The sequence below is a fragment of the Lagopus leucura genome, unplaced genomic scaffold, assembly GCF_019238085.1.
Source record: "Lagopus leucura isolate 7727_CA_CO unplaced genomic scaffold, USGS_WTPT01 142-9_obj-0_obj, whole genome shotgun sequence".
Taxonomy (NCBI): Eukaryota; Metazoa; Chordata; class Aves; order Galliformes; family Phasianidae; genus Lagopus; species Lagopus leucura.
Window position 1 is genome coordinate 1 of NW_024963449.1, and position 14584 is coordinate 14584.

A 14584-nucleotide genomic window follows, 5' to 3' on the forward strand; every position below is an offset into this window, starting at 1 on the left:
GGTAGGGATGGGGATCAGAGGGGGATGGGGTGGGGATGAGAAGAGGGCTGGGATGAGGATGATGAAGATGATGAGGATGGGGGCAGGGATGGGGATCGAAGGGGGCTAGGGATGATGAAGGCGATGATGAGGAAGCGGGGAGGGGGCAAGAGGGGGACGGGGATGATGAAGATGGTGAGGATAGGGGTAAGAGTGGGGATGCAGAGGGGGATGGGGTGGGGGTGAGAAGGGGAATGGGGTGATGAAGATGAGGTTGAGGATGTAGAAGGGCACGATGAAGATGATGAGGGTGGGAGTAAGGATGGGGATCCGGAGGGGGGTGAGAATGAGGCTGAGGGCTGAGATGAGGGGTGGGGACGACGAAGATGATGAGGATGGGGGTAGGGGTGGGAACGCGGAGGGGGGTGGAGTGGGGATGAGAAGGGGGATGGGGTGATGAAGATTAGGTTGAGGACATAGAAGGGGACGGAGGTTGGGGTGGGGATGATGAAGGTGGTGAGGGTGGGGGTAGGAGTGGGGATGAAGATGATGAAGGTGGGGCTGGGAATTGGGATGAAGGCGATGAGGGTGGGGGTAGGGATGAGGGTGAGGCTGCGGGGATTGCTGTGACACCGCTGACCCAGCCGGGGGGGAGGGGAGGGGTGGGTTTGGTCCCTGTGCCCCCGCGGATTAACCGACAGACATCTGCAGGGAGAGGGGAAGGGGGCAGGGAAGAGCTGCCGCTGTCTTTTGTTGTTGCTTTCCTGCGGTATGTGGCCGGAATATAGGTCGCTTGTTGCACAATGGATCGTGGCCATCTTTAGGGGATTCGCCTCTGTTTTGCTGAAGCAACGAGAGGAGGAAAAGTTCGGCTTAGAGCTGCATCGGGTGGATGTGGTGGTCCACTGGTGCACGTTTGGTTATTGATAGGACTTCTGCAATCAAACTGCTCTTCTTTCTGCTCCAACCTCATGTTAGGGGCGAGAAACCTCACATCTTTCTGCCTCTATTTTTGCCAGCAAGACCCTGCTAACTGAAAATACAGGGTTACACAGGGGATGCTGGATGTGCTATGAGCAGATCTGATGGGGCACAGTAGGATCTTTGTGTTCCTCCCCTTCTTGCTGTTGCTAAATGCAAGTCTCTGCAGTCCTGGATGGACGGGAAGCAGCTCAGGTCCTCACAGCATCAAAATGGAGAGAGCAGATTCCTCCCCTGCAACAAACACAGCTGGGTTAGCACTCACCTCCCTGCAGCCACATCCATGGGTTGATGTCATTCTCTGGAGATGCTCAGGAGCTTTATGGGGTGCAAGATGGGCTTCCAGCTGCTGCTACCCTCACATTCCTTCATACCCACTCCTGGTAACGTGTGATATAACAAGAGGATGGAGTCCCACAGTCCCCTGGGATGCCAAAATGTGCTGATGAATCCCTTGGCTTCAGCCCCTGGCATTATCAACGGGAAAGCCATTTATCCTTCGTGTGCAGCACCGTCAGAACTCTTGGTTCATTTCTTTCATCACCTTGAGTGCATCGAGGCCTGGGACTCTATTTAAAAATCTATTTGAGCACTGGTTCAAAGGTTTCACAGCATCTCGGTGAGGTTTTGTAGGCTGTGCCCATTAACTTGCCTGCAGCCCTCAACATCTTTTGCTGTTACTACTTGATAGAAAACCAAAACGAAGGCAGCGGATTGAGATCAGTTTTCAAACAAGCTCTGTGAGCACTGCAAGGGTCCTTGGGGCTGATCCTTCCTCAGCAGGCAGCAGCAAACAAAGGCATTCGGGCTCTTTGATGAGGAAGGGCTCTCATGATGCTTTTAGATGCCGGACATCTTCAGATCGGTGTTGATGTTGTGCAGATGTTTTACTGCAGGGTCAGGAGGAAAGAGGAGGGAGAAAGCACTTCTACTACACTGAGCAGCTGCACAGAGAGCCCTGGGCTGTGCTTGGTGCAACACAGCCCCACTAACTGCATGCTCCAGCCTTGGCTGCCAGAACCAGCATTGGGTTTACTGCTTGGAGCAAAGCTGTGCTGCAACACAGGTGGAAGTCAGCAAGCAGATGAGCTCCGTTTGCATCAGGTTCTCCTGGCCCTGCTGTTGTTGATGTTAGCCAGCACCTCTCATTGCAGATACCTGGTTGCAGAAGGCAGTTTTATTTTAAATGTGATAGACAGGGTGCAGCAGGTGTTGCTGACCACATCACCCCACATCACACTCTGCTTCCCAGCAGGGCTCTGGAGGAGCATTTTGATTCATTCGAAGCAGCCAATGCGTTCTGAGCAGGTAGCAGCATTGAACCCAGGCTGGGAAGCACAAGAGCAAGGCAGGACCATGAAGACCTGCTGCTGTTGGTGGGGTTAGGGTGCCGTGCTCCAGCACGAGGCAGCTGTCACACAGCCAAGCTCACATGATGGAGCCCCAGCACTGCTCCACGGCTCCAGGAAGGTTTCTCATCTCTGGGCTGGGCTTCTCTTTTGGCTGCTTTGTTTACAGGGGAATAAATGACACAATCTTCTGACTTGGGAGGGAGGAAAGGGGCTGATCACATCTTCACTGCTGCTGCAATCAGCATGGCCAATTCCCAGGACAGGGAGCAGCATGGTGGGGTAACAGACCCCGCTCTGCCTTCAGGGAAGGCAGGATCGAGGGGAGCAGCACTGAGCACAGCATAAACCCCATCACATCCCAGTTTTTCAGCCCTCTCCTTCCTCCCTTTCTCTCAATGCTTCCCGGAGCCCATCGCTATGGGCAGGCACACACCAGCTGCAACTTCCTCCCTTCCTGTTCTCTGTGCAGCACGCTGACTTGCTCGGTATCCCTTATTCCTTGTGGCACCCCTTTGTCTGCAGCTCCCTGCTCTGCCTCTCCCTGTATTTCACACCTCGTGTCCTTATTTGCTTAGTTTTGGTAGGCCAGCTCTATGGGATGAGGAGTGAGCGTGGGAGAAAAAAACCCAGGTATGAAATAACTCTGAGTGGGGAAAATTGCCACGTTTGCTAATGCTGCAAAGGAGGCAGCCTTTTCTCAAGCCCTGGGGTGGATATGTAGGCAATAAAGAAGGAAAAAAACCACTAGAAGCGAGAGCCGCCAAGCTGACAGCCCCAGCAAGCTGAAACCTGCCTGGCAAGGAGGTTTATTCTGGAGCAGGAAGGGGCAGGCTCCCAGCCCAACCAGCTCAACGTAGGTCCTTTCTCATGGTATGGGAGCCCCAGGTTTCCAAGGAGAGCCATATCTGGAAAGGAGCTCAGCCCCCAAACCTGCACCATCATCACTTTGGGCTGCTCCACTGAGAGCTGCTGCTCTGCTCACTTGGCAGCGCATGCCCAGCTCACCAGTTCCTCTCTGCAACTCACGGCTCCCAGAGCTCACCTGGCTCCCAGCTGGAGCTGCAGCATGGCTGACCTTGCATAAGAGCAAGTTCTTTCCAGCACTGTGCCAGGCCTCCTTGTGCTCTGCTGCAGAAAACTCACTAGAAAAGGAAGCAGAGAGGAAGCCTTGTTAATGGGCCCTGCTGCATTTTTCCCCTGTGCAACCCTGAGCATCACCTCCACCAAGCTTTGCTCCTTGGCTCCTGCACCAAAGTCACCATGCTTCGCCCTCAAAGCTGCAGGAGGGAAAAGCAATGGTTCCTCTCCACTAAACCACCTCTTGAGCTTAGGGGGCTGGGAGCCAGCCAGCACAGCCCTGTGCCTATGATGTGCATGGCCCGGTAGGTCCCATGCCACAAGGACTCACCCCATGGCCCTGCTTGCCTCCCTGCTGCCATTTGACTGAAGCTGCATTTTTGGGGCGAGTCAGAGCAAGCAGCTGGTGCTGGTCGGACCGGCTCTGGGCACGCTGGGAGAGATGAAGACGTTGGCTGTGGCTGGGACTGGAGACGTGCTGCAGCTTGCTGCTGCTCCCTCACAGGGCTTTGAGCTTGGGAGATGTCTTCCTGCAGTGAAACGGTGCCAGAGGGAAGCAGAGATGGAAAAAGGGGAATGGCAGAAACAGGTGGTTCTGGCTTACGAGAATGAACCTGCTGCAGCATGAGTGCAGGGCTGGAGGTGTGGGGTGACCAAGCACCCCCAGCAATGGCAGAGCTGGGCATTTCATGGTAGCCAATAAGAGCAGAGGAAGAGGAGGACATGGGTGTCCTTGCACCTGTGGCTGAAGATTCTCTCTATCGCATCAATCACAGCATTCCTATAAAGATGATGAGAAAGAATAGGATTGTTTCCCTTTCTCCACTCCCCTCTTCTCCATCCAGCTCATTCTCCATTTTCAAGCCCTTTTCCCAACCCTTTCCCTTCCCATGCCTCCCCTCTCATCCCTTTGTCTTTCCCTGTTCCTCCCCCCCACTTCCTACATGTCTGCAGGATGCCTTTGCCCAGACACAACAGAAGCTGAAGGGCAAGACTGGAACTCCTCTAGATGCAATCTCCATTTTGCTCAAGGATCATTAATTACCTTGATGATTAAATACAATTAAAGATCCGTAAGACCTTTCTGATATCAGAGCCATTAGCAAGGGCAGCTTTTAGGAACCTTCACCAGCAGTAAAACAAAAGGAGGAGACAGACCAGTAAATCAGGGAATCCCAATTAAAATCCGTGCTTAGCTCATTAACCTAATTATGCATTGTGTTGTGCTCGCCTGAGCTCCGCTGGGGGAAGCGGTGGGGGCAGCTGCCCATGTGTTAGCCCAGCTAGGATGCTTGTGCTGGATTGGAGAAAAAAACATGGCTTTTAAGGGGGGGATTTGTAGCTGTGCAAGCCAGAAATATTTGTACTGAGCCCTGAAATGCAGTGATGCAGCACGCACTTCCCCTAACGTCCTTGCCACAGCACTGGGACCAAAGGACACCAGATGGCACCAGGATGTCCCCATCACTTGGCTATGGGGGGATCCAACGGCTGCAGCCACAAGCATCTGCCCTGGGGTCTGATGTGAGCTCCCATCTGGAGTTATTGGAGCAGGAGGGGCAGGAGCAGAGCCCAGAGACCCTGTCCACCCCCAGAGCAAGGGAAGGCAGCAGAAACCTGCTGAATCCAGGTGACTCACAGACCTGCACCTTTTCCACACCAAAGTCTGAGGGTTGGATCCCGCAGTGCACAGCTGCATCCAGCGTGCCCAGCAGCCTACGTGTTGGTGCTCCAAGGGCCAGGAGGAGGAAGCAGGTTCCAGCATGTCCTGCCCAGAACCAGCCCAAGCTGTTCCAGCAAGTCAGAGCTCGATGGACTCGGGGTGCGGCTCCTTGCATGGAGGAGAAGGAGAATGGGAGCCCCTGGATCCCGTGGGAGAGAGCAGGGAAGGAGGCACGAAGCCCAGGGCGGCATGGGGACAGATAGAGGTGTGAGCAACCTGCTGGGAGTACAGTGGGACCTGGGTTGTAGGGGGCCAGGCGCTGTGCTGAACTCTAAGCACAGCACGTGGCCCAGCAGTGCCCCTTTTGGGGATGACACAACCCATGGGGTCTTGGAAATCTGGAACTTGGAGGAGGTGGGGTCTGCCCTCTGCAATGCTAAGGATGGAAAAGCAACAGCTTCAGCTCCTGCTGAAGTCGCAGGTCTTGCTTAGGGTGCATTTGCCCTGCTTTGGGGGCATAGGCATTGCCCCAACCCAACCCCACTGCCATAAAGCTGTGGTCAGCCCTCACAGAGGAATTTAATCTAGCCCAAGATCAGCAGGCAGCCTTCTGCAGGCATCCCAGCCCCGCTTGCTTTACACACTGACCATTCTTCAGCTGGTGCTCTGCTGCCAGGTAATTAAAATGGCTTCGCCCTGCAGCCCAACAGCTGCCTGCAGATAGCTTGCCTTCCTGCCCAAGGGACCCTTACCTCATCGTCTGGTCCGGAGCGCTCGTTAGCTGCAAGGCAAGTCTGAAGGATGCAAGGATTTCATGGAACAGAGCTAAGACAGAATCTCAAACCTGCCTGCCTTTTTCTGGTTTCCTAGAATGAGGACAATGGAAGGAAAAGGAATATGAGATAAGAGAGGAAACAAAACAAAACAAAACAAAACAAAAACAACAAAAAAAACAACACAGATCCTAGCTAAAAGGATGTGGAAGAGTAGAGCATTTGCAGTGGGAGAGGTTGGAGTATTTCTCAGTTATGCCGAGTGCATTGGGAGTATTCCCAGAGCAAACAGTGCAATTAGTTTGGATTTACACTGTGCCAGTGAGATGTCAGCCCCCCAGGCTCCCATGCAGGCTGGCCCATGAGCTGTTCCTTCCCTATGGGATGCAGGAAAAGCCACACTCACTGCTCTGAGATCACTGTAAACTTCCTCTCGGGCTCCTATTGCTGCCCCAGTCCTTCCCTTGGCACTGGGAGCAGCCGCAGGGATGGGATCAGGCTGGCCTTTCAGGTTGCCTTCAGCCCTGCAAAGAAGCAGCTATTCTCCAGTTCAGGGGTGTCATTTCCTTCTGATGAGCTGTTTCCTGAGGAAGGTGTCACACCCCTAAATGAAGCCCTTTCCTTTCCCTTTGGGGTGCAGCATTCCCGTCCTCTTGAGCTGTTTCCATCACCTGTGGGCTGGATACTCACTGTGCTGTTGATCTGCTGGAGGTTCAGCCCCAAGGATGTGTTCCTCCTGTCACGGACTGAAAGAGCAAAGCTCCAGGGCTGCTGCCCCACCAGAACCAGGAAGACACTCCGTTCTGAGGCTTAAGGAAAGGTTTTATTTGTGGGGTACCCAGGCAGGGCATGCTGAGCGCGAGTCCTCCAGTGAAGCGGCCATTTCTCAGTGCCCAGCCTTACTTCTAATTAGCAAGTTGATCTGTTTCTGCCCAACACCATGCTGTGCCAGGAGGACGTGTCCTGTGCTGCTCTCTGCATCCCCATCCCCACAACTGGGATCTCTCTTCCAAACTTTGCCTCCTTTCCCTTTTAGCACAGACAGGAATCTGCTGCCCGTGGGGCTCCCACCCTTATCTGAAGGGTGACCCTCTGAACTCTCTGACACACACTAATAGGAGTTAATGACACTTATCTAGAAACTTATCTTTCTCTCCCTGCCTGCCCCACTGAAGCATTCCTGTATCTCACAGCCAGAACCATTCGCGGCATCCAGATGACACGAGCGCTCCTTCCCTGATGGGAGAAATGCAGTTCAGTCAAACTAAGCAGCCCTCTGATCCTCTTCCCCTAGCTTCTTTTTTTTTTTCCCTTTCCTTTTTTTAAAGATTTCATTTGCATTCATTCAGTACTCATCTGGTTATTTCTGGAAGCCTCTCCACTACTATTCTGGTCACTTTACACGGAACTGAGGATGGGACTTTTTGTCCTCTCTCTCTCTGTGCACTATTTATATCCTTCCATCTGTCTCCTTAGGTACTCAAGCATCCAGCTGTGTTATATCTATCACCTTGGCAATAGCAACAAGTGAGGATGTTTCTTCGCAGCTGTTAGCTCCCACAGCGGCTGCTCTAGAGCAAGGGTGGCAAACAAGGGACACCCCAACTGCTGTGCAGTTTTCAGCCCTGCTGCCATACCAGCAGGTTGTGAAAGCACCAAGGGCAGCCCCTGCTGGTTTCGCCCCATCCCTTTGCAGAGATGTTCTCATTTCCTGTGGGTTCATTCTGTACTGCTTCTCCTTCCCTTACCTCTCATTTACATGGTGGTCACACAGTGGTCCACAGCCATTGAGGAACCTGTGTTGGTATGTCCTGTGTTGGTATGTCCATCCCACCTGCAAGTCATAGAATCATATCTTAGAATGGCCTGGGTTGGAAAGGACCACAATGGTCATCTAGTTTTGACCCCCTGCTGTGTGCAGGTCACCAACCAGCAGCCCAGGCTGCCCAGAACCACATCCAGCCTGGCCTTGAATGCCTGCAGGGATGGGGCATCCACAGCCTCCTTGGGCAACCTGTGCCAGTTCTGTTTCTTCCTTTGTTTTGGCTGTACACCTTGGGTCACCAGGATCACACAAAGAGTTCCTGGCAGCAAGGTGCCTAGGATGTTTATCTACCCAAACAGTTCTCTGCAGGAACTGTGCCCATATTGTCGTGTCTGCTAAGAAACCTTATAGTCTGCTCTGTGTTATTGCTCTTCCCCCCACTCCATCTGAAAAGAACACGCGTTCTCTCCAACAGCCTGAAGGGTAACTGTTAGCAAGTGGGAAGACACAAACAGCAGACGGAGGAGGAGGTGGGCATGGTGGGCAGGTGGAGGGTGGGAGCAGATCCGTCTGTCAGCTCCAAGAAGAGGATGGGGAGCACAGAGATGCACTGCACAGCCCCAAATAGCTCCCGACCAAGGGATGGGATGCTGACAGCAGGTCCAAGTGGGGAGATGCACCAGCAAGAAGGAACAGCTTGCTCTTTGGGCTCAAGAGCTCTTGGAGAGATTGGCCATGGAGATGACTGCATGTTTCTGCTTGGAAACAAACTGACATTTAGAGAATTTGCACAGAAACAAAATTTCAAAAGACAGCATTGGCCTGGCATTATCCAAAGAGCCCCATTGCCTTACAGCCAAAGCATTTGGTTTTGGTTGCAGCTCCGCTCGGGGTTGTGCTGTGCTCCCTTTGGAAGAAGTGAGAATACAGAGGAAGTCGTTCTAAAATAAATCTGAGACTTCAAATGTAAATAATAAAAAGAGAACTTGATTTAAAGCGGGCAAAATGAACACCACAAAAAAAAAAAAAAAAAAAGGAAACATTCTGTTCCAAGGTTAGCACAAACCATTTCAACCTTATCTGCGGGCCTTTCTGTTTTGTAAATTGAGTTTTGTCAAAATCAGCACGTTCCAGTGGATAGTTTTGGCTTGGACCAAATGGCACTTTCAATCAGAACAACATGCTGCATCGGGAAGTTTTCCACTAGGTTTGCTTCCCCCTCCCATCATACTTTCCATTTTTGTGGCAACTTTGTCAGCCCCCCCGTTTCAGCTTGAACCTGATGTCCCAGGGGAGCAGCCAACCCCTGGAGCAGCCCAGGATGAATCGATGGGGTTCTCTGTGCGAGGATGGAAATTTGGAGCCTGCTGCTCCCATCTGAGCACAGCTTGTTGCGTGCAGGAAGGAAGCAGGGAGCCCAGCATTGATGCAGTTACAACAGCAGTCAATGTAGTAGCTATGAAAGTCAATGAAATGAGCCAATTAGGGCCAACTGAGCTATTTAACCCTCCGTCTCTGGGCATGGTTTCTCCACTCTGAGGTTGGAAATGGGATGTTGACTCCTGCCTTGCCCCATCTTGTTGCCTGTTAATAGATCTTTATAGGGAAGCAATTGGTTTTTGGTTCTGGCTTGTCTGTATCATAAACCTAGACATTGGGAACAGTGGGATTTAGAGGCAGTACGTGACTGAAGCGTGCCATCAAGATTCAAGTAGCTTGTAGCTGCCCACAGCTCCTGTCACAGTTGCTGATATCCCTTAGAGCCTTCCTGCTCTAACACCCCCAGCCTGGGGGAAAAAAATAGTGATACTGAACCTCCTCTATTTGCATGCTGAGCCCCCAGCCCAGCCTGCACAGCAGCAACCCAGCGTAGGACTTGCTGACACATCCATGGGACTGTGGGTGATGCTGAGATGCCTGGAGGATGCACATGCAGGGATAACTGTGCCATAAGGATCCCCCATTAGTCACTCAGAGCACTTCAACCCACCTCCTCAAGGGCATTCAGATCAAATTCCCCTGGATGCTCCATCCCAGGTCCACCCTGGGGCTGCCTGCAAGCACAAAGCTACCTTGTCTATGGAAGGGACAATAAAGCATGAGAAAGTCCCTGGTTTTTCTTCCCAGAAGTTTTCTGGCCTCTCCCCTTGCACTACAATCACTAAGAACATAAAATTCAGAAGTCAGAGTTCCCAGTTACCATTGCTTTCCCCAGAATAGGTGAGCTTTATCCTGGAGAGGTGGGACCAAATGGAGATGTGATGCAGCCCCTGTGCTGTAAGCCCCTCCCTGCAGGATCCTCTTTGGCCCAAGTCCCTTTGAACTGCTGTTTCTCCTGCCCTGAGCATGGATATAACTGTGTTGGTCTCCCTTAACCCCACCAGCAAACAGGCTGCTGCCCCACACCTCCCAGAGAGACAAGGATTTTGACCCCCTGTGGGGGGCCTGACCCTCACTCCTGCTGATGCTGTGATTGAGGTCAGCATAGGCTGCCCTATGGGTGGTCCTGTTGCTTGTTTGCAGCCCTGAGGCTCACAGAGCCCATCTCCCCACAGCCACTGCTGGCTTTGAGCCCAAGGGTCCCCATCTTCAAGCTGTGTTTTGGTAACTTCAGCATAGCTGCTAACGTGGATCATGCTTAGCTTCTCTTCCAGGCTCTGTCAGCAGGTTTGCTTCTTCATCACCCCATGCCTCAGTTTCCCCAGCCATAAAGATAAGGACAACCTTTTCTATTGAGGGCTGCAAGGCATCACTACAATGCCTGCATGCTGCTTCCTTAGGTGAGAATCATCACCCCAATATGCAGAGCCCCACATCTCACCCAAGCCATGCCGGTGAGATTGCCTGGGTGGCCTTGGGCACATTTCTTTGTCATTCACCACCTCTGATTTCCCCATCCCTGAAAGCAGAGGTAATAATACTTACCTGCCTCTGGGATGTGTGAGGATTAATTAGTTACCTTCTGAAAAGCCCTTTGAAGACTCAGCACTTTCCATAAACACGCAGACCAACTCCTGCAGGCGGGCGCAGGTAGGACTGAGGCAGGGTGCCTATGTGCTGCAGAGATCACCAAGCTGGAAGAGGACAGGAATATGTAAAGTGAATTTCCTGCACAGAGCTTGATAACAAAGCTGAGCAGCAGGCTGAAAGTCAGGCTGGAGCACCGTGTGTTATATATGCTGTTCTTTCCAGACTTGAGATTTCTGAGTCTTTTCCACTCTCATGGAGAAAAAAACCTCTAAAGGAAGAAGAAACCCATCACGAGAGAGCAGAGGCAGCATCAGGGTGCCCATCCCTGCTGTTTGGTGGGTGCCATGCCACGTTGGTGGCCAAGATTACTCCTGATTGCCAGCTCTGATGGGGTAGAAGCCATCAGAACTTCTGTTTTCCTTCTGGTCACAAAACAATGTTAATTGTTTCTATCTTTGGACAAATTATAGCAGCACAGAGCATGGCATTCCCACATGAAACAGCAGAAAATGTTTCTCTTAACTTAAGGAGCTCATGAAATTGCCAGCAATGCACGACAGACCCCAAGGACAAGGCAAGAAGAAAGCAAAGACCGCAGCCAGAAAGCTGTGACTGGTTAGCAAGTCTTTAAACTATAGAAAAATGAGAATCTTCATCTTCTCCACAAAAATCCCAGGCTTGGTCACCACCGATGTGGTTTGGCACGAGGCTGTCACCACATCTTGGGCATTAGAGCAAAGAGTTTGCCTCTATTGGTAATTCCCTGGGAGCCCAATGGTAGAAGGGCCTTGAATTGAGTCAGGACAGAGGGAATGAGGGCGGTGAGGCCGGCAGGGGCAGCAGCTCCTCATCACACCTGAGTCAGCAGAGTTTCGGCTTTGTCGCGTTCCCATCAGGATGAAGGTTGAGTCACTGCAGCCGAGCCCTGAATGCTCCCGTTTCCTATTCCTGCTCTGTGCTGGCAGCCTGGGGAGGGAAGGATTGGATGCTTTCTTCCTGTGCCATCGAGTTTTATTTTTGTTTTTACTGAATCTCTTCAGACTCGAGTTCCTTCGTTTCGGAAATGAGGCTCGTTATGGGTTGCTATCTTGATCCCCTCTTCACAGCTCTTCATTAAGTCTCTCCTCAGCACCTGGGGAGCTCCAATAGGGAGAATATTTAGCCCTGGACTAGGGCTTTTTGAGCAACATCCAAAGGAATGCAGAAATCCAAGGGAGAATCAAAGCAGAAGAAGTATCCACGTACACAGGGCATGGTGAGGATGGGTCGATGGTTGGATTAGAGGACATTGGTGGTCCAACCTTAATGAACCATTTGAGCATTTGGGGCTCAGCCCATCAGCAAAAGGTCTCAGGACATTCCCAGCTGAATTACCTTCCTCTTACTCTGTGCCTCTTCCCCATCCCTCCACATTTTATTTTCCTGTACTGCTTTTTCCTGCCCTCCCTCCCCACCCAAGCTCTGAATTAACACTGGCTATGAATCCAGCCCCATCTCAAGCCATCAAACATGCCTGGGTACTTTCCCTCTTGCTTACAGAAATACAGAACACAGGAGAACTTCTGTTGTTTTTTTTTTTTTTTTTTTTTTTCCCCCTTGCTCATGAGCAAAGTTCCCAGCAAAGAAATGACTCTGTGTGACACAGGGCTTTGAGGTATTGCTCTTTGGCCACCTACCTGCTTTTCCTAGTGCAGAACTGTGGTCCTGGGTGCATTCAAGATGAACTAGTGGCTAGGAAATGCACAGGCACTGGGTTGTGATGGTGTTGGGATGATACAAGAAGGATGGAAATAATGGGTAGGGCTGAAACCTGGAGAAGACAAATTGAGGATATAAGCCCTGCAGAGCAGCTTGAGGGACTCCTTGGTGATGGAGACCAGCTGGCTTACAGGAAGGAAACACGACCTGCTGTGATAAGTCACATAAAGCCACAAGGAAAAGGAGATGGGAGTCCCAAAGCCACGCACTGGAAGGGCACACAGTGGGAAAAGAGCTGAGGAAAGAGCTGGAGCAAGGTCCAGCAAAGGCCTGGAGGGACAGGGTGCACAGTGAGCAGCCAAGTGCTGGGGCACAGCAGGCAGAGGCAGCCTGGTGCTCAGGTGTGGGAACCAGCAGCCTCACCATGGATTAGCCGACGTGCCAGCGGGGCGGGATGCTGGGAGCAGACTGCTCCACCGTGACTGAGAGCCTTTGTGCTTTGTTGCTGAGCACGGGATTTCGTGGCTTTATTGCAGGAAGGCCTTTCCCAGTGCTGTGTCAGCACTTGCAGCCAGAGCCCTGCTCTGCCAGCCTCCCTGCTCCTGCCACAGGGCATGTTCCCCTCCCCTTGACTTGAGGGTGAAGCAAAGCAGCTGTGCGAAAGTCAGGAGAGGAGCAAGCAATGAGGGAATGCCAGGAGCAAAGAGGCATGGCTGTTCCCTTCCCACTCTTCAGGTTCACAGCCCTTCTAGAGAGCTGGAACTGGGCTGTTTGCGAGGTGGAAGCACAGACAGCAAGAGCTAGTAGTCTGGTGTTCAGCTCTGCTGTTTGATCTGTGGCTGCTCTCGCCCTGTCATCTGCTTCTCTTTCATCTCTCTCTATGAAGAACGCCTAGGACAACCATGGCTTTGGTCTCAGTGAGGGCCTTTGTGATGGCTCAATGAGCAGACTTCCCAAACCTTCACAGAATGAGGGCAACATCCACGGAGCAGACCCTCTGGGAAGGATCTTTCATTCAAGTGGACCCTGAGGCTGCTTTGCATTCTATTTCTCCAAAGAGGAGATGCTGCATGGGCAGGAGAAGGCAACCCTTCTTTATCCCAAAGCAGCTCCCCATCCTGTCCCAGCTGGCTAGAAAGGCTCACTCAGTACAATGCATTGACTGGTCCTCAGATAGAAATATTCCCACTGCTACAGTGCACTGGTGCCAGATAAGAACCAGTGACCTAGAGAACAGAGCCCTGCATTTCCTATTTGGATAGAGCCAGCTAGGCCATTGTAGGGCTGCTACCTCCTGTCAGAGCTCATTGAGCTCTTGGCTGGGGGAAGGGATGCTTGCAGTTCTTGCAACACAGTGCCACCTCCAAGCTTCAACTTCCACATGCAGCATTGCCACCTGCAGCTGCCCTCTGATCTGCAGCCCCATCCCCTGTGTTCTGGGAAGGCAGCCCTCCCCTCCTGTTCCCTTTGAGAGTCACTGGGGGCTAAGGTGAATCAGAGCATGACAAAGGCTTCCAGTAAAAGTGTGCTGCTGCAGGAAGCAGAGGCCATGAGTCAAAGGCAGCACTCCTTCCCAGCGGGCTGCAGGCACTGACTAAGCAGGGTGAGGCAAGCACTGCTCTGAGTGCCTGGCAATCCATACCAACACCCTCCTTGGTAAGAAGCAAGGTATTAACCTCAACGCCTCAGCCAAGCACCACTTCAAACCTTTGCATCCTGCCACCTGAAATTCCCCTCCCAGGATTTGGGATCCTCTTTCCCATGTCTCACCCTGCTTAACACACCTGTGGTGTTCCCTTGGGCTGCTGGAGGCTGATTGCATTCTGCCCTGGGAAGGCTTCATTTCAAGCCTTGATCTCCATGTAAAAATAGGAAGGGATTGAAATAGGAATTCAGAAATACCAGAAGGAGAAAAAAATGGAAAAAAAAGCCAAACACAAAGCTCACCAATTGCGAAAAAGCTCCGTCCCATTTCTCCTTCCACAAAGAGTTCCTGGGTATCTTCTTGAAGTGCCTTTGCCTAAAAGCATGCAAACCCAAGGCCAGGACAGTGCCTCTTTTAGAGCTCACAGTGCAAGGAACCAACTGAGAATGAGGTGCTTGGTGCAAGGTCTTTTATAGGTGGGAGCATGATGCATTGCTTTGCCCTTTAATGAGGTCCAGCTGCTGTGACCTCCACATCCCCTTCAGTTCTAAGTGATGTGAAGTCTGTTAGGACTCATTCCTCTGACATTTGCTTCAGCTGTGAGATTGCCCCAGCGAAGGGCGGCTCAGCACAGTGCTGCCAAGGGCTGTTTCAGTGCCCTTGGGGTGAGATGAGTATCAG

At 52.0% G+C, this 14584-nt stretch overlaps 1 long non-coding RNA gene across 1 annotated transcript; it reads right to left on the minus strand.

Moving 5' to 3' along the window:
* Nucleotides 1–11316: 11316 nt before the first annotated feature.
* On the minus strand, nucleotides 11317–14328 carry LOC122191143. Its single transcript, XR_006182313.1, has 3 exons — nucleotides 14206–14328; nucleotides 12237–12370; nucleotides 11317–11700 (listed from the first exon to the last, which is right to left on the minus strand). It is a non-coding gene; the product is annotated as an uncharacterized LOC122191143 (long non-coding RNA).
* Nucleotides 14329–14584: the final 256 nt, after the last annotated feature.